This window comes from Colias philodice, chromosome 3 (assembly GCF_061535455.1).
Source record: "Colias philodice isolate Cphi_HAF_F1 chromosome 3, ilColPhil1 Martin Lab GWU primary, whole genome shotgun sequence".
In the NCBI taxonomy this organism is placed as follows: Eukaryota; Metazoa; Arthropoda; class Insecta; order Lepidoptera; family Pieridae; genus Colias; species Colias philodice.
Genome location: NC_143088.1, coordinates 12,861,170 through 12,881,946, shown reverse-complemented (window position 1 = coordinate 12,881,946; position 20,777 = coordinate 12,861,170). Strand labels below are relative to the sequence as shown.

Here is a 20,777-nt window from a genome sequence, read left to right as displayed (position 1 = left end):
TATAACCTTCCTCGATAAATGGGCTATCTAACACCGAAAGAATTTTTCAAATCGGACCAGTAGTTCCCGAGATTAGTGCGTTCAAACAAACAAACTCTTCAGCTTTTTAATATTAGTATAGATAGTAAAGCCCTATACATATAAGATACTGTTTATTTAAGTACCACTTAATTCGAGTACATACCTACGATTTACAGCAAATGGCTCTTAATTCCACCACACGAAATGTCTCAACAGATTAGGATTTATAGGGTCAATCTTTACACTAGGACGAGTAACACGTACTCAAGTTCAGGATTTTTGTTTTTATTACTTGCCCCAGTAGACGTTGTTCTGCCCTACTGCCCCTATTTCTTGTTTTCTCTCCATAAAAACCTTCCTTGTGCCATAAAAAACGTAAAAACATGCCGATTGGTCGAGCCGTTCTCGAAATATGCTTCACAACTAATTTGGCGATTTATTTTTATTATAGTAGGTACATAATTATAGTAGGTACAATACTACAGTTTGTCTCAATTATCTGAGACATGATACATATTATACCAAACATAAGCCAAATAATATAGTTGTTTTTGGGCCAATTTATTGTTCCAATTGTTCCAGTACAATTATTATTACTTAATATGGATTGTCTCAAAAACATTCGTCCAACCATCCGAATTATTTTAAAGCTACAAGAAATCTTAAAATAACATACTCTCTTTTCAATACATTCTAGAGGTTTATAACCAATCATGTTTCATAAACATCAGGTATACCTTGAAGCGGTACAAATGACGAAGGGTTAGGTTACAGCCCGGGGCAATCCTTCCGTTTTCATACGCTGATATTTGTTACATATATTTTATGTCAACGGGTATTCAATAGGAACGTATATGGCTGTATGAATAAGAAGTAGGCATGTGGCAGGAATTATTTGATGTCAAATGGTATATTTACATGAAGGGTGAAAAGATCTGGTGGTTCATAGATTATTTCTTTTCCATTTATATTAGATAGTGTATTCTGTATTTGGCTTCACCCGCTTTGTAGAAAACTTGTAAAATTATATACTAAAACCTTCCTCAAGAACCACTCTATCTTAAAAAAAAACCTCATCAAAATCTGTTGCGTACTTTAAAAGACAAAAGCATAAATAGTGCCGGACTGACAGCGACTGCTACATTGTTTTATATACTATACTAGTGGTCCGCCCCGGCTTCGCCCGTGGTACCTACATGTTTTAAACTATCCTATCTCTCAAGTTGGATCGAACTGCACATGGTGTGCGAATTTTATTATAATCGGTTAAGTGGTTTAGGAGTCCATTGAGGACAAACATTGTGACACGAGATTTATATATATTAAGATGTTGCGTTTTGTAATAAGTAAATTAAAATATTTTATAGTCATTCTTATAAATATATCATAATAGTATGGTATGTAGTACGACAAAATGACTTTAACGTGTTTTAATCCAACCAAAATATAAATGAAATGTATATTATTATAATCTAGTTACATCATTATGTCGTAATTTGGATATTTTTAAGCCATTGCATAGCTTCTATCGTGGGCCTTGAGCGCGGGGATCGAATCCAGAAATTGGGTAACGAAAAACCTCACGCTCCCTACACCGACGGGCGCGGAGGTGTGGCTTGAAGGCATGCTACGCAATAGTTTTACCGCGGCAGTCCCCGAGTGCCACACGTCTTTTTTCCAGTAATTTTTTCATTTATTTTATCATTCAACGCAAAAATATTAAAACTATCACTGAGATCAACGAAGACTCAGCTACTGTATGAATAAATTATGAATATTGAATGTATTCATTTCTAGGACAAATTATTTGCCATTCGAAGCTTTTTGTGATATTTTTTCTCTTATTTATATAAATAAATTAGGAGCATAAGTAAACTGTTATAGATTTAAGAATAAATAAAGTTAGATTTTGTAAAAACATTACTTATTATTAACAGGATAGGAGAAAGGCCTTTGCAAATCATATAAAATTGTATATCACTACATAGTATAAAACAAAGTCGCTTTCTCTGTCCCTATGTCCCTCTATGTATGCTTAAATCTTTAAAACTACGCAACGGATTTAGAACCGGTTTTTTTCAATAGGGTGATTCAAGAGGAAGGTTTCAGTAGATTAAATTAATTAGGTTTTATGCAGCGGGCGAAGCGGCGGGCGGAAAGCTAGTATATATTAGTACTAGTTTTCCGCCCGCCGCTTCGCCCGCGTTTGCAAAGGAAAACCCGCATAGTTCCCGTTCCCGTGGGATTTCCGGGATAAAAACTATCCTATGTGTTAATCCAAGTTACCCTCTATATGTGTGCTAAATTTAATTGTAATCGGTTCAGTAGTTTTTACGTGAAAGAGTAACAAACATCCATACATCCATACATCCATACAAACTTTTGCCTTTCAAACTCAAGCTCAAACTCAAACTCAAAGATACGTTTACGCTATTTATGTAATCAAAATGAGTCAAATAAAAGACTCCGGTTTAAAAAGCCATTATAAGATCGTTAATTCGTTTCCATTTACCACCAAGTCTAATTAAAGGGTCTGTCGTGACGCCTTGGGGTCATATCCGCTACTCTGTTATTGATTTGATATTAATTGATGGTTATTTTACCCCTATACTTTGCACTTCAAAGAACTTTGTATAGTTGACATGTGTTTATGAATTACGCTGTTACTTTGACGTATAAATACTAGGTTATCATAATATTTAAAGTAGTGGTAATGCAATGTTATTGTATGTCGTCACGCTAAAATTAATACTCTCTATAAATATATACTCTGTAAGTCTTGTTCGCATTCAAATTATATAAATGTATACAATTAATTCTCGACCGCCTCCTTGGTACAGTGGTTGGGGCTTGAGCGTAGAACCGAGGGGTCCTGGGTTCGATTCCCGGTGGAGACGAAGAAAAAAAAATGTCTCGGTCTGGCAGGACACAGAAGGCTGATCACCTACTTGTCCCTAAAGAAAATCGATCAGTGAAACAGATGTATGAATAATGCATCTGCCCCTTACCCCACTACGGGGACATGGGACTTCACTTTTTTATACAATTAATTCCAAAATTATCAATTTGGTTCATGTGAGTTTTTTTCGAATGTAATAAAAGTTACCTTGTAAATTTAGCTCTGGCTACCGAAGATGGTTGGTTAGAATAATATAGTTATTTTAATAATATATTTTATATAGGACGGATGTTATTTTTAAAAACGAATTAATCTATATTCAATATTAAATTCACTTAATAAAACTTCAAACTTTATGATTTATTACATAATAATATAAAATTTGGGAATAAATTTGACCTACAATTTTAACAATACACACGATAAAAACACAGCAATTTAACACAATAAAACAAAGATAGCCCTCGAAGAAAGAATTACTCAACACACGAGCCTATTCAAGTGATGACGTCATTATTTATGTTTTGTTTTCAACGGGGCCGAGAGCGCAAGTCTTTCGTACTTTTTGTGCCATAATGAAGTAGTTATTAAGTTTCTTTGTGGACCAAATGGAGGTCAGCTTATGGCATGATTTAACTTTTTCAGATATCTGTGTATTACGATAGTATTAGAAAGTTTAAGTAAAAATTTAATACAGAAAAGTATTTACATATCTACAGAAACAATTAAATATAACTACATAATACAAATTTGCAGATAGAAACAAGAAATTGTTATTGTATGTAATTCTAATGAGCTAATAATATTGAGACAGTTCCTAGGAAAGATCGCGAAGTAAAAGATTTAAGTAGTCTACGCTCATTTTCAGCAACTATTGCTACTTATAACGTCGTCACTGTCGACGTAATCACTTAATTTCATGTTCAAAATGAAATACTAAATAATTCAATATCCAATTATTACAAACATTACCCTATATAATCCTAAAATCTTATCAAAACCAAAGCTCCAAGCCTATATATTCCTTTCAATTTCATATTCATTCCGAATGTTTTATGAGCTGGACTAATCCAATCAGTATATATATGGTGGTAATATATCCAATTTAGCGTATATTGTGATTGATTTTCTCCTCGATAGTAAAATGTATGTGCGTAGAATATTGGCCATGGCAGATAGCTTCTACGCGATTCTAGAACTTATTGTTTAATACATAAGATACCCAATAAATTGATATTGATTGAGACTAATTGAATATAACATTGTATATCTTGGTGCCAAAATATAGCAGATTGGTTAATGTAATTTTATACCATGTTAATTATATCAGATTAGTACGTAATTACAGCATGGAGAGTATTATGTATATATAAATACTAGCTTTCCGCCCGCAGCTTCGCCTGCTTTGTCTAAAACCTATAATAAATTATATACTAAAACCTTTTTCTTGAATCACTCTATCTATTACAAAAAACCGAATCAAAATCCGTTGCGTAGTTTTAAAGATTTAAGCATTGGTACATAGGGATATAGGGACATAGGGACAGAAAAAGCTACTTTGTTTTATACTATGTAGTGATTACCTAAAGCTTAATTGAAATATATAAGTTGTATCTAAATTGTTATTTCTCTGAAATGTGCAAAAGACTGTCCTTATATTATGATATAAACAATATTAATTTGAACAGGAATCTATACTAATATTATAAAGCTGAAGAGTTTGTTTGTTTGAACGCGCTAATCTCGGGAACCACTGGTCCGATTTGAAAAATTCTTTCGGTGTTCGATAGCTCATTTATCGAGGAAGGCTATAGGTTATACATTTTCACGCTACGATCAACGGGAGAGGAGCCACGGGGATGAAACCGCGCGGAGCAGCTAGTAATACAATACGAACGAACGATAGCCTACATTTTGAAGAAGCATGTCTAAATACATTCAACCGTTCAAACCTACGATGCAGAATGCAGATACAACCACCGAACGTATACCAACAAATGGCTTTAAATTACCTTTATCATAAATATATTCTAACCTTATTTCGATGAACCTTTACCGGTAAGCGAATCGATAATGTTTGCAGCCATTTTGTAGGCTTTTACACTGTCACGCTTATAGGGATCATTTATAATGCTTACCCCTTCGCTGTTAAGGTCACAATGATGACTAATTGTTAGTGTTTGGCTTAACCGACTGCGGGAAAGAGTATGCTTGTGTGTGACGTAATGTAGAGATGTATAAAAGTGTTCTTTATAATATTACGATGTTCGTTTTATATGTAAAAAATTAACTTGTTTTTCATTAAATGAATTCAACGAATTTCTCTATGTTTAAGTTAACCTAGAAAAAACAAGACCGATGCATTATAAACCTACTAATATTATAAAAAAGAAATTTATATTATGTTTGTTTGTTGCTCCATCACGCAAGTACTGCTACACCGATATTCGTGAAATTTAGCACACACATAGATGGCAGCTTGGATTAACACTGAGAGTTATCTAGAAAATCTCACAGGAACGGGCACTTTGCGGGTTTTCCTTTGACTATACGGGCGAAGCTACGGGCGAAAATATAGCAAACCATATTTTTATGTCTATTCATTTGTTCTTATATCCAAAAAGGCTAAACCTCCACCATAAACAAACAATTCCAGTTCCATTGTTTAAAAATAATACGATAAATTTTCTTTTTGAAGTGTCCTCTCCAAATACATATTTCCGAAGTCATGCCCACAAACAATAAAGTTATTTGCAAATAAATTATTTTAGATTAAAAAACATACATTACAAACAAATTGAATATAAAGGGAGATGTCGGGAACCTGTTTGTTCGGGACCACTCGTTGTTTTGGTATATGATATTGTTTTTTGAAAATATATTTGAGTGTAGTCAAGATTGGATTGAGTTTTCTTTCTTATTGTTTTGTTTAAACATGGTTAAGGGTTTCGATTATTTCATATTTTAGTAGCGGTCCGCCCCAGCTTCGCCCGTGGTACCTACATGTTTACGTTTTTTTTCATAAGAACCATCTTCGTACTTCAAGGAATAGATTCCGCAGCGCACGCGATGACAGAATTTTCATTAAGGATTTCTTTACACCTTGGGCTACATTATTGCATTTTTGGTAAGGATCGCTATTTTTTTTTGAAAATGCAATATAGCCTATGTTGCTCAGTGAAGATGCAGCTTTCTAATGGTGAATGAATTTTTGAAATCGGTCCAGTAGTTTATGCGTGAAAACCATACATACATAATATAATATACATAATTACAAACCTTTCCTCTTTATAATATTAGTATATGTAGATTAGTATAGATTACAAGCAAGCAATAGAATGAGAATAGCATCGATATAATTTGTTACAAGGAAGATCTTTTCTATTCATTGTAATGCTACATAAAAACTACATTACTCTATTCTTTTACCAGTAGAAAGAAGAACAAAATACTGTGCCTAAATGTCAAAGAAATAAATTATGTTTCTATCACCGAGTACCTAGTATTTAATAAAATTGCTATAATACATAGTTTATACATATTTCCAATTATAAATTTCATTTTTTTTTGTATATTAACTAAAGTTTTAATCTATTTTAATTCACAGATGGCGCTGCAATCTTCAAGCAAAAAGACGACATCATACATCGGCTAATTTCCCTTCAAAGGCGAATTAAAATTAATTCACGCTTCGCACATTATTACCGACAATTAACTGTGATTTCGCGGAAGATTTAATTAAGTAAATCCTGTGTTATTGAGGCGTTATGTTGTATTGATCATATTGGTGTTGTAAGCCGTGTGGATATGCGGTTAACAATTGAGAGGGACTTGTTATCTATTTATGTTTAATATTATAAAAGCGAAAGTTTGTATGTTTGTTTGTCACTTCACGCAAAAACTGCTGAACCTATTTTCATGAAATTGGGAACACATATAGAGTTAACTTTGTAACACATAAGTTTTTATCCCAAAAAACACACGGAAATGTGTTACTCCTTCACGCAAAAACTGCTGAACCGATTTTCATGAAATTGGGAACACATTATTATAGAGTTACCTTGTTACACATAAGTTTTTATCCCAAAAAGCACACGGAAACGGGAACTATGCAGTTTTCATTTGACTACGCGGGTGAAGCTGCGGGCGAAAAGCTAGTCTTCAATTAAATAATACATAGGGGATCCTTTATTATATATTTGCGCATATTATTTCAACTAAGTAATAAAATATATACGAATTAAGTGGTATTTCATTTGACTGTCCTTTCTACTTGATGACCTCTGAACTTGAAACTCGAACTCTTTATATATGCATAATATTAAAAACTTCTTAAGATACCTACAGTTCCACCAAAAAGTAACAATACGAACGTAAAGTATACACCGAATATATATTTGAGACACATTTCCATACAGATCGTATAATTGGAAGCTACATTATGTAAATACAATAAATATATTCATTAGGGTGGAGTGATAATGTATGAAAGAATTTTTTTTTTGTTTTTTTCAAACGGCATAGCGACAGAAAGGTGCCTTTTAATGAGTGAATTCAGCATACAAAATATTGTTTACCTGTCTTGATGTTTTGAGGTGCCCCAATCCAATTGAAAATTAGAAAAATATGATTTTTTCGCAAACTTTGATTTCTTTTTTAATCACAGTATTTTTATGGCCGTCAAGTCTATTATATAACAAACTTCTTTGTGATACACTAAATAATAGACTGATTAGTTGTTTTATCGTATTTCATTAATGAAAATGATATTATAGAGGAATGAAAATATCAGAGATAAGTAATTATTTAGTACTAGCTGCGCTCGCGGTTGCCTCGCGGTTTCACCCGCGTGGCTCCGCTCCTGTTAAACTAAGCGTAATGATATATAACCTATAGCCTTCCTCGATAAATGGGCTATCTAACACCGAAAGAACTTTTCAAATCGGACCAGTAGTTCTTGAGATTAACGCGTTCAAACAAACAATATCTTCAGCTTTATAATATTAGTATAGATTATAATATTAGTATAGATAACGCTGTTTTTTTTTTTCAAAATTAGGCATTAGCAGTCGTGATACTGATGCTCTTGCCGTTATAAAATCATTTTGTTTACTTTTTCAGCAAACTGCACTTGAAGCTTATGTCACCAATTTGATAATATGCTTTACGGCCTGGGCAAGGCATAGAAAATCTTTGATATTCTGAAACGTAGTCAAACCGCTTTTCACGATGTCTTTTAAGGTTTCTTCAGATAAATTAGAAGTAAGAGGCTCAGTTTTCTTACATTCTTGCCACATAGTTAAGTCGGTATAATCTTTTGAGCAAGTACAAGAGAGTTAAAAAAATGCATTTGCAACTTCAAATATCAAATAACCTTTGGTACTGAGTGACAAAATACTTCAGTTATCTTTTCTTGTTCTTTTTTGTTAGTTTGTCGGTCTTGATAAGGTTTTAATAAGCGTCTATATTCATCGAATATGGTGTGTCGAATAAGTTGTAGTACTCTATTAAAGCTAATAGTGGGAAGCGATGCTTTTCGCCACACATCAAACATTTCCGTAGCTAATCTTTCGGATAAATCATGAATTTTGTTATTTTATCAGGTTTAAATTCATATCTAATACATAAGTAATAGTTTCTTAGCATCAGTACAAGTTGGTAATTGAGACACTGGGTACTTCTCTGGCAAACAAAATACAGGACAACATGTCGTTTGTCGTATTTTGACTTGCAACACTTTACTGTAACAAAGCGAAATTATAGATGGAACTCACATCAAAAATATTAAATTATGATCTTAATTGTATTTACGTGTAAAATGTAATTAAGAAATATTACTAACATTAGTGTTATTTCCTTAACGGCACTGTTTAAAATCAACGTTTCCTACAATAAGAGTCGGCGAAAACGGGCCACCGACCAGAGCCACTGGTAGCCAGCGATAGCCACTTTTTTATATATTGAAATATTATGTATTCTGTGTCTTCCCGTTGGCAACCAACGAGATAACACAGAATCTGATTTAGCGTTAATTTGTCAAAATTAAACTTTAATGATTTTCGATTAAATTTTTTGAATTTCTGAAAGTTCATGATGTTGGGGGCACCTCTAAATGTATCATCTGCAAAGTATAATTTTGCATGTGTATTTATGAGCAATAATGACATCTTTTTACAGGTATGCCGAAACGAAAATGAAAAAAAATATTTTTCACTCCACCCTAATATTCATCCATACATATTTAGAAAGCAAATTTAATACACTCAATGCGAACACTTAGCTAAGAATAAGGATTGTAGGCCATTGAATGCCTCTTATGCCTTCTCAACAGAGAAACTTGCTACGGAAATAATCTATACTAATATTATTAAGCTTCAGAGTTTGTTAATTTGAACGCGCTAATCTCAGGAACTACAGGTCCAATTTGAAAAATTATAACGGTGTTAGATAGCCCATCTATCGAGGAAGGCTAAAGGCTATATTATACCATCACGCTAAGACCAACAGGAGCGGAGCAATGCGGGTAAAACCGCGGGGCACAGCTAGTATAGTATAATTTTCTTTAAGACTTCAGTTCTGTAATTTCTGAAACGTGTTAACAGATGAACAAAATTCCATGTACAATTGCAATGGAAGAAAAAGTTCAACTGATTATTGTAATGGGTTTATTCTTTATTGATTTTTTAATTTTTTAAGCTGTGAATGTAGAGTTTATTGAATATTAGTCTATGTAGGTATTTATTAAATTGTTTTATTGTGTTAACATACAGTTTATCGAACTAAATAATTTCTGAATGAATGTAAATAATAACTTCTTCTTGTAAAGTTATATATAGACTCTAAAACCTATTTTAGATAAGATAAGACGATCCACCTTGTATTTATGTAGAGATCTATGTATCATTTAAATTATGACACTAAAATATTTCCATAAATTATGTAAATAATATAGTATTACTAGCGGTCCGCCCCGGCTTCACCCGTGGTACATATGAAAAATAGATGTTGGCCGATTCTCAGACCTACCCGATATGCACAGAAAATTTCATGAGAATCGGTCCACCCGTTTCGGAGGATTATGCAGACTAACATTGTGACACGAGAATTTTATATATAAGATAAATATTATATTACAAAAATATAGTTACATTAAATACTTTACCATTAATTGAATCATACTATATACATTTAAATGTATTATTTACAAAAATAAATACAAATATTAAATACCTTACCATGAATATAATAATACTATTTAAGCTGACATTTCCATTCAAAATCCCAGATGTAAGAGAAACCATACAACACCTGGAACGGTGTTAAAGGATTTTCATCTATACAAATATATAAAATTGAAATGTCTGTTTGTGACGTCGAAACAATATCTATTAAATGTATTATAATGAAACTGTTCGCTACAATTCACAAAGCAATAATAATAATTAAAGTGTAGAATATAGTTGTCATAGCAATTATTATTACATCTGTCTTTCTGTTTGTATATTTTCACAAAAATAATATAGGCAGTATATTATTATTAAAAGATGTGCCCCAGGCTACTTATAAATAAAATTAGTAAGCATTACTGAACTTTCTTTTTTTCTCATTTTATCAGATCAACCTAAAATTTAATATCTTTCATAATACATATTATTTTGCCTGTTTATCTTCTTCCAGTGGTTGCCTGGCAGAAATCTCTGCTTAGTAATAAGGCCGCCATCATTCTTGTATTATTTTTTTTATTTTTATACAAGAAAATACAGTGTAATAAAATAAAATAATATTTTTTATTTTTATACAAGAAAATACAGTGTAATAAAATAAAATAAATAATGTGTTTCAAGTGTTTCCAATTTAAATCTGATCTAGTTTCATTATTTATATGCACGTTCAACGTTTAAGAAAGAAGTTATACAATTTGCATATTCTAGTACATTCTGTTTCAAATATATTCACTGAGAAGCGCTCACATTCGAGCCTTTCAAAGGATTTTCTTCGGAATACAAGTGTGTCTCTATTCGCGTATTTCGCTCTTTGCTTTTGAGTTTAATTATGTTCAGTATAATTTGTTTTTTGGTTTTGTTTATTGACTTAATTACGTGTGTCGTATGGAAATGTAAGTGACTTTAGACTATTTGTTTTAATAAAAAGGGGTTTACAAAGTTAATGATAGAAGTATTGCAGTAAAAATTGTGAAGAGATGAATGTTTTTATATTGAATACATGGGTTGGTTATAAATGATATTTTTCATTACTATTTACTTAGACAAAGTATTCATAAATATGGATTACTAGCTTTCGCCCGCGGCTTCGCCCGCATTGTGTTTTTTCACAATAAAACTTATGTTCTTTCTCAGGGTCTTAAGATTGTCTGTGCCAAATTTCATCAAAATCGGTTTAGAGGTTTGAGCGGAAAAGCGTAACAGACAGACAGACAGAGTTACTTTCGCATTTATAATATTAGTGGGGATTTTTATACATTATCCAAACAACGTTTTAAAATGATATTTTATGTATTCTATTTCATAACATTGTACATTGATCTATTCCGCAATCATGATCTTATATACCAACAATACATATTATGTAATATATTATGTACCTATATGTAATATTATACCTATCTAATTAATACATAACTTGACAATTGCTTTTCGACGTGACCTCATTATGAAGTCGCACGTAAATATGTAACTTTCTAACAAAGACAAACATACAAACAAATGTAAACAACGATGAAGATTTCCTTTTGAAACTTTTAGACAATTCGTGTTTGATTTCATTACGTAGAATATTATTTTTGTTACAATATTATGTTCAAAATTCGCATCTACATATGGGAACGCGAATATATTAAAAATTTTAAAAGAGCTCCTATCTGACGTAGAAAATATATTGCTGCAACTAAATTCTATACCAAAACGTGGAATTAAATTAACTAACACTAGTTATGTAGCCATTTATAATTATCTTATCTTCTTATATATAAAAATGAATCGCAAAATGTGTTGGTAAGCGCATAACTCGAGAACGGCTGAACCGATTTCGATAATTCTTTTTTTATTATATTCCTTGAAGTACGAGGATGGTTTTTATGTAGAGAAAACGTAAATATGTACCACGGGCGAAGCCGGGGCGAACCACTAGTATATTATAAATGAGACATATTCAGTAGAGAGACGATGATATAGACAAAATTCACACCCTTTTTATTTAACTATAATTCAACGAAAAACAATTTTGTAATATATTTTCAAGCCTTCGTGAATGTTATTCCTATACATGTTGAAAAGGCATACATACATACAACAAATTTGTGCCCATATTACTTAGACTCACTTCACTAGACCACATTATCCCGAACCATTTTACTAATTAAAACACCTTTTAAAATGATCTATATACTTATATTTCACTCTTGAAGATACACCGCAACCTTTTAGCCGGCCTCGAATTTAAGTGACGTCAGCGAATTGTAGAACACACTTAGCTCTAATGGCTGTCTTGGTATTGGTTTATACTGACTTCGTTTGGAATTCAATTACATTGATAATGAATAAGATTAGTTAAGAGGAAGATTATTGTTAACTACAGGTCATAGTGCAACTGTTATATAATAATAATAAAACACTTTATTGTACACACAGATGAAGTTGACATAAAGACAATAAAAATCAGCACAAGGTTAAGGTACAGTAGGCGGTCTTATCGCTCATGAGCGATTTCTTCCAGACAACCAAAAAGCAAAGGAGAGCTGGGAAGTAGGAGAGTAGGCGTTGGTAAGTAAGTAATATCTCTGCTAAATTTTTGCTTAATAATAATTTTATAACAACTTTATTAATACACTAGTTTTCAGCACGACAAAATTTCCATGCAAATCATACGTTTCACAGTGATATAAATTAGTATATTATGTCACTCCCTAGCGTCCTATCTTCCTACCAACTATCTTCAGAAACAAAACATATCATATAGATGCTTTGTTACATGAAAGAAAGGCAAAAAATTACACTATCACATTTACAAAAGAAGATTGCTAAAACTAATCTATACTAATATTATAATGCTGAAGAGTTTGTTTGTTTGTTTGAACGCGCTAAACTCTGGAACTACTGGTCCGATTTGAAAAATTATTTCGCTGTTAGATAGCTCATTTATAGAGGAAGGTTATAGGCTATGTATCATCACGCTACAACCAACAGGAGTGGAGCCACGGGGGTGAAACCGCGCGGAGCAGTTAGTTTTATAATATTCCTAAAATCAATTTCAATAAAACACAACCAATTTATAGTACACACTTAACATACGTAATCTTAAAACATCCCCAAACCTTAACATTTCACCATATCTGACCATTTAAATATCTAAACAGCATCACCGAAACGCCGATCGACATTCCATACATATCACTATATATTTTAAGCCTTCGTTAAATAATGAGGCCCGCATCCACTGGGATTACCGGAATCGCAAGCCACCATTTTCTATTGGTATCGACTTATGTTGAGTTCTTTTGGTTTATAGATTAACAGTTAAGGGTCAGTTTCAGGGCATGGGTGTGGATGAAAGCATAATGCATATACCTACAAATATTTATAAATGGCTATGCTTGTAGTAGGTAAAGAATACAAACAAAATATAATATTAGGCGTGGACGAATGCACGGATATACACAAAGTATTTATGTAAAATGGCTTCTAAAGCTTGTAGTAGGTACCAAGGTAAAGAACACATTAAATCAAATACAGATAATATTTGAAAAAAGTAATTTAAAAGATGCATTTTTTTATATCTATATTTTTTATAATCAGAATCTGTAAAATTAGCTTGTTCCTTAACTTACCTTATACCGGTGCGTATAAGGTTTCTACGTATAAGTAATTAATTTTTTATACTTAGTAACATTATTTATTAAATTGTTATAAATTAGAATAAGCATGTTCGTAATATTCAAATTATTTTATTCAATTATTGAATACTTCCTATTTTTTACATATTCCGAAGTAGAAGTTTTCCATACTAAGGATAAGCATTTCAGAGTTTATAATAATTTTTGAATGTATCCATAACACACAATTTCAAACAGACGATCAAAATTTTAATCATTAAAATATATTTTTCAGTACACAAAATAAAGGATGTATAAAATCTAGCGCATTCAAAATTGCTCTTTCGATGAGGTCACGAAGCTAAGAACTTCGCATGTAGTTTTTATAATTCACAAGGCGCCTGCCTTCGTATGGATACAAATTTCCTGTATACGCCAAAGCAAATAAGCACACCTTAGTTTCATATTCGATTACTATTGCGAATAAAAATTTATAGAAACACAAAATGGAGCTTCTTATATCAAGATTAGTCTGTACTTGAATATTAAGCAACTGATCTATTATTCTTCAAAAGTTGTTATTATGTTCTACTGTATTCTACTGTGTTAAATATTTTCATAAAATAAATAAAATTTATAGTTCAATTTATTCCAAAATTAATCTTTTTATTAATTCATCACCCTTTAATATCATCATCATCGTGCATTGATTGAAAAAGATCGTACCTAACCACTTTTTACACAAAAAAGTTACCTTGTACTTTGATTGATTATAGTATAATTCTGTAGTACAAAGTATAACAATGATTATACAAAGAACTAATGGTTATTTATCCAGGTCGTAAGCTTGACACACAAATATGGATAACTTTCATATGACCCCTAAAACCCATGGAAATTGGCACACGAAGGTTTTTTAGGCGCGGCAGTTTTATTTTTAGTAACCCCAATTGTGGTGTATATTTATAATTACTACAGTGGTTTGTGTTTTATTACACTTTGCTTTATTGTTGTTTTAATAAATGTGTATAATAAATATGTGTTTGAATCATTTTGAAAAAAAAAAGATGGTTTATCGCGAACAACTGTACTTTTTTCAGTTTAAATATACTTGATATCCTTATATTGATGATATCCTTATATACTTGATAAAAAATTATCTTTGGTGGTAACAACAACACCTTTCTTACGAGTATCATATTATAAACAGCGCATTAACATTGCTACGTGTGCGCTACGAACGTAGCATAACTGCTACGCGTAATGTAGGCGCTACGCGAACCCCGTAGCGAAGTAATACAGAGATGTCTTCGCAACTTTTGAAATATTTCTAGGAAAAGCTTTAATATTCATAAGCTTCACAGATATACATTAATAATTCATAAGGTTAGGAAAAATTAAATTTAAGAATTCATCTTTCTAGGTTAAACTTATGATAATATTAGAGAAGAGTCATTGCATTATTATTAGTGAAGTGATAAATGATTTAACCGTTAAATGTATGATTTAAATCAAATTAATTCAACAAGTATTAATTAAGCACAATGCGGTGAGTTTTTAACATGTTTCATTATAAATTTGTTCTCTACCTGAAATTTAAAATTAAATTTTGTATCAGTTCACATACACCACTAGATACTAAGCTCTAACTCTGAAATAGACAATTTAAAATGGCGGATTTATAAAAAAGCTGATTGAGCGATCTATAGATATTGTAAAAATCATAAAAAATTAAAATGTGCAATTCATTTTGCAAAATCATTTGGCAGATAAAAAGACAATCAAAATATAAAATGACTAATAGAAGTCATAAAGTATTAATTTAAAAAAAAGAGCGTGTGTGCCGAGCATACGTGTCAGAAGTGAAACTTCTTTGGCAAGATTCAAGGATACCAAAATTGATACCTTACTACAAGACGTGACGGTATAGACATGACTTTTAAATTTTACGCGACTGAATAAGTTTCACTTCAAAATTATCAATTCAAACCCATTAGAGTCATTATTAATCCCAATTTTACTTCTATTCTATATCAAATAAATTACAAGTGTACAGACAAACAGAATAGATTGCATTTTAAACCGTTTATAGTATTTAATTTCTAAGTAAGTATAATAGGTTAAATCAAACACAAGACAACTAATTGAATTTCTCTGAATCGTCTGAATCTGACTTTGAGTTTGAGTCAGACACTATAATGACTCTATGTGAGGTTTCTATTTATCTCATACGAGCTAGCTAAGGTGATTAAACTAATTATTATGTCTTTTATTTATAAAATAACTAGCTTTGAGTTTTTGGCTTTGCTTGTTTTCAATTTACGTCATCACGAGACAGACAATCATTATTTTTTCACACATTTCACTAGATTATAGTTGGCTTTTGTTACTAAATGTGTAAAATATATTTAACGACTTAACTTAAGTCTATCTCTATAGCAAATCTCATCAAAATTGGTTCACTGGTTTAGGAGTGAAAGCAATAAAACTACCGGGTTACATTAAAGTACTAAAATTAGAAGAGAATTTTTGAAATACGATTTACTCGTTACATTATTAAAAACAAACATTTCTTTCTTCCTACATCAAAACTGAACGATGTCATAAACAGGCTCCCAGATTCCAGTACAAAATTTTCTTTCTTTATAGCAACGTTTACAATATTTTTATTTAAGAAATCGTTCCCGAAAAATGTTTTCTATAAAATATTTGGCAACATTGAAAAGGATTTAGGACTAAAGCTGAAATGTACAAATTATTAAGTGTTGCTAGGCAATATTTTAGAATCGAAATAATGTTTCAAATTTTATATTAAATTCATCAATTTTAATTAAATCTTCCATATAATTTTGCGACTGTTCCTCTTTCCCATATTAACGGGTTTATTATAAAACGGTATTTTTGCTCTCCTTCTTACTTACCTTAAATATTCTCAATATACAATTAATTATAGAGCTTTATTCTTCAAAAGGTTGTCATATTAACATTGAAAATGGTAAAATAAGATAAGACATAGAAAGAGAGCATACTAAATAGATAAATAGATTTGTATATACCTTTTCATATTATATTTTTATTTCTGTATTATAAGTTTATTGAGAAAAATAAAAGACTGTACAACGTTACAACTATGAGAACTATCGACGAAAAATGTTGTAAAATGTGAAAAAAAAATATTTTGCTAAGAGCTTTGCGTGAGTTATAGAGCAAATTTGCATGATACATCTAATTCCTACATAAAACCCTAATTTCACCATGATTCACAGAAAACCATGAACATAATTTCACATTCCAGGATTGAGAAATTCCATAAATTCCAAAATGAACACCAGGAAACGTTCAGACCCAAAGCAATACATCAAAGGTTATCGTATTTTAGTAATGTATCCAAATGGCTGCTAAGATGGATCTTTATTGCACACCAACAACTGATTTGGTTCGAGTTTCGTTCGTATATTTCCTGGAATTACGTAGAAATAAATATTTCAGGACAATTTTCACACACGGCACGATCTGATCCCATACTAAGCTTTTCGCTTGTGTTATGGAAACCAGATGGCTGATAAACATACATATACAATTATAAATAAATACTTGTATAAATAATTAACACCCAGACACAGAGCAAACATCTATGTTCATCACACAAATATTTGCCCTGAGTGGGAATCAAACCCACGAACTCTGGCTTGGAAGGCAGGGTCACTACCAACTAAGCCAACCGGCCAGTCACAGAAATGGAAAGAAAAATCCATTTATTTACACACACGAATAAGTTGAGTTTAAGTTTGTTTTGTCTATATAAGTCTAGCTATAACGCATAAATAAAAAGAAAAACCATTTAGTATTGCACACAAAATATTCAAATACCTATATTAGAAAATACATTTAACATTGTGTGTCTTTCGTGCGCCAAAAAAGGCTGTCACTCCGGATGTCAATAACAGAATGAAGTAATAAATAAAGCATTTTTTATAACTTTGATAGCGTATCTACAAAGAGACAGTAGTAAATCGTAATTTCAGAACTAAAGTGTTCTATAAACCTATTTTAAAAGAGTGTAAGTAGTTCTTAGCATCGTCTTTTCGTAGCAGAAGCTACGAAAGATTGATTTACTATTTGAAAAGTTATTCATGTGGTATTAATAAACTACACTTCATCAGTTTTAGTAGGACTTTTACAGCAATACCTAATATTCATAACTTAATATTTATTTTTGATTTTTAAAGGCTCAACACTTCAAGGGTTTAAGAGGTGTACTTTCACAATCTCTAACGTGTTAGCGTGATAAGCTTGAACTGAAATATCAAGTAAATTCATGTCCAACTTATTTGATCTAACTACTTCTATTTATACATATATTATTTAAGTATATTTTTAAGAAAAACTGAAACGACTCTACATCGACATCTATTTTGTAAAGTTTTGCTACTTCAGTTAAATATAAAAACCTATACACGTTTTTTTTTCAAACTTCATATGAAAACCACAAACGTCTGTAAAATATTCGATGAATTATATCAAAAAAGGTCATCCATACTCAATCTATCGTAGAGCCAACGCTGAAATGTTTTTATTACAATAATAAAATTATTTACTGCTGATTGGAACCATTTATAACATAGAATAATGTAGCTAAATTGTGATTTCATGTCCTTAAAAAATATTCATGTTCAAAGTTCACGTTGGAAGTGTAAGCTCTAAATTATAGCGTTCACCTAAAAAATTAAAAAACATAAATCAAATGATAATTTCGTAAAATATTCCGGTATCGAAGAATAATTTGCAACATCTATCTCGATAAATTAAAATATTACCTATGTATTTAAAATTAGCCCTTTCAAAAGCACACTTAAATAAGCTCTAGGTTGCATTTATGGATTCCAACTTAGCATTTTATAGGTCACAAATGTTATTCTAAAACTGAAATCTATGCCAAAGATAGTATCAACTCGATCTGCGAATAATTTTACCTCCGTTACTATTGAATTTAGCTGGCGAAATGTAGTTCGCTATACTTCCTAACCAATGAAACATACGTAACATAATACTACATACATAGTATATTATATACACATATAGTTAGATTATATATACCTTATTAACATAGTAAATAAGAGATGCATTTACACATTAAATAATCTCATTTCGATTGTACTAACCAGTTACTTACCATTACGCTAGTCCAAGTACAGTCACATGGAAAAACGGAACATACACACATAAACGCATCCATTGCACACCACACACACCACTAGCACTTATTCGATTTAAACATCCGTAATTCGATATTTGAGAACGCGGTGCCGGGCGCGGCCGACGGGGTACACCCAGCCTCTCGGACGCACTGTGAGCATTTGACGGCAGGCGCGTTCTGCGCATGCCTAGCCGTGCCTCGAACCGCACGAAGTTAGCCGACGATCAGCGAAACGTCACGACGCTCGTTAGCCGTTCAGCCGAATGTCGACAATAAATCGCTGTTAATTCTGTAGCGCCCTGAAGTTGGACGTCTCGTGTCTCATTTTTTCTTTGAGTGTACTTGATCGAATGAAACGTATAGGATTTGGGTCACTTTTATGTTTTTGTACACAGATGATATCATAGTTTTTGTTCGGTTTGATCTTTAATGACTGCTGGTAAAGATTTATGTAATTACATAATGGTATTGTAAACGAATGGTTAACAGTTTATGTGATTTTATTTCAATTATCCACTCTTTAATTTATTTTTATTAAAGTCTAAACAATTAGTTGTCGTAATGCCATAATCAGCTCTACAATTATTTAAAACTCACACACATTTATACTACTACATTGTACCTACATACTCATGTATTAGTGAAAACAGATAGATATTTGTGTATGCAAAACTAGACTGAAGATAGAAAATTGAACAACAAAATCTAAAAACATAGGTCTCTATAATCGAAAACATAACCTTTTGCGCAACAGACAGCAAATGTTGCTCTTTTGGTTATACAATATTCTATTTAATATCAGTTTATTTATATAAATATACATATTTCATCATAATGTATTTGTGAGTAACTCTAAGGAGTAAACTATGCTATCATCATCATCATCATCAGCCTCTCGATGTCCACTGCTGGACGTAGGCCTCTCCTAATGCACGCCACTGAGCCCGGTCGTTGGATCTTTGCCGCCATTTGTCAGTGGCCAGCAACCTTGCGGACGTCGTCACTCTACCACAGTATTACAATATCTTTATAATATTGTAATACTGTGACTCTACCGCTACTGCTACAGCAGGGAATGGATAATGGATGCTAAACTATGCTATACTATGCTCAAATTCTAAAAATAACTCCAACAATTTTCGCACTAAAACAAAACAAAACACTTCAACTTATATCACAAGCAAACTATTATTAGCCGTTTAGCCCTCAAGAGGCGGATCTTGGAAGTTAATCCGTCTCATTTTCAGCCTAAACATATATTTGTTTGGTCACATCTCCTGAATGAAGACCCCAAGTAGGAACGTCAATAGTGGACCTCTGGAAGTTGGGTTCTGAGTAACGACTTATATCTTTAGAAACGCAGAAGGAGTTTGAATATACAAACATGTAAACACGCAATCATAAAAAAGGAAGTTTTTAAATCCTTAATTCAAAGTAAAAGTTCATTTTTCTTAAATCCTTTTTTAGGAATGATGCAAACGCGATCGACAATTGGAACTTAAACTTTTCTATGAACCACCAATATCAAATTCAGTTGTTTGATTTTATAATATATAATATGTTGTTTATCCTACTAATCCTACTATCCTACTAATATTATAAATGCGAAAGTTTGTGAGGATGTGTATGTGTATGTTTGTTACTCTTTCACGCAAATACTACTGAACAGATTACAATGAAATTAAGCACACATATAGAGGGTAATTTGGATTAACGCATAGAATAGGTTTTATCCTGAAAATCCCACGAGAACAAGAACTATGCGGGTTTTTCTTTGAAAACGCGGGCGAAGCCGCGGGCGGAAGGCTAGTATATTATATTTGCAAATATAT

At 31.8% G+C, this 20,777-nt stretch overlaps 1 protein-coding gene and 1 long non-coding RNA gene across 2 annotated transcripts in view; one reads left to right on the top strand and one right to left on the bottom strand.

Moving 5' to 3' along the window:
• The window catches only part of Nlg3 (Neuroligin 3), a 129,873-nt gene extending 110,795 nt beyond the window's left edge, over positions 1 to 19,078 (bottom strand). The window contains exon 1 of the mRNA XM_089714890.1: positions 18,922 to 19,078. The gene's annotated coding sequence lies outside the window, so the exon portion shown is untranslated. The remainder of the gene's footprint in view (positions 1 to 18,921) is intronic.
• Positions 1 to 20,777, top strand: part of LOC149490081 (uncharacterized) — a 417,590-nt gene that overhangs the window by 314,150 nt on the left and 82,663 nt on the right. The gene's annotated exons all lie outside the window — the stretch shown is intronic.